The following is a 418-nucleotide window of genomic DNA, read 5'->3' as shown; positions in this document are numbered from 1 at the left end:
TCTCCCCCATTCGCTGACCCTTCTGTCCTTTCCCATTTATTCGCTGACTTTTCCTTCCTCTTCATCCTTAGTCATTTGCTGATTCTTCTATCCCTTCCACCCTACCCCTCCCCCCCCCCTCGCTGGCTCCTCACGTCTCTTCCTCACTAATTCATCTTCTTCTTCCCTTCTCCTGCTTAATCCCTGACTCCTCCCTCCTTCCCTCCCCCACTCCCCCACTCCCCCACTGCCCCTTTCCCTCCCTTCGTAATCCTCCCCCACTAATTCTCCTCCTCTCCATACCCTTTGCCCAACCGCCGCTGACTCTCCCCCTTTCCTTTCCTCACCTCTCGCTGACTTCTCCCTTCCCCCTCCCCCTCCCCTACTGACTCACCGACTCACCCTTTTCCTTTCCTCACCTCTCGCTGACTTCTCCCTT

General features: G+C 56.2%; 1 protein-coding gene across 1 annotated transcript in view; it reads left to right on the top strand.

Annotated features, from left to right (window-relative positions):
- Window positions 1-418, top strand: part of LOC119591921 (ras-related protein Rab-23-like) — a gene marked incomplete in the record, with an annotated part of 62269 nt that overhangs the window by 49921 nt on the left and 11930 nt on the right.

This window comes from Penaeus monodon, chromosome 29, assembly GCF_015228065.2.
Source record: "Penaeus monodon isolate SGIC_2016 chromosome 29, NSTDA_Pmon_1, whole genome shotgun sequence".
Taxonomy (NCBI): Eukaryota; Metazoa; Arthropoda; class Malacostraca; order Decapoda; family Penaeidae; genus Penaeus; species Penaeus monodon.
This window is presented reverse-complemented; position numbering and strand designations above follow the sequence as displayed.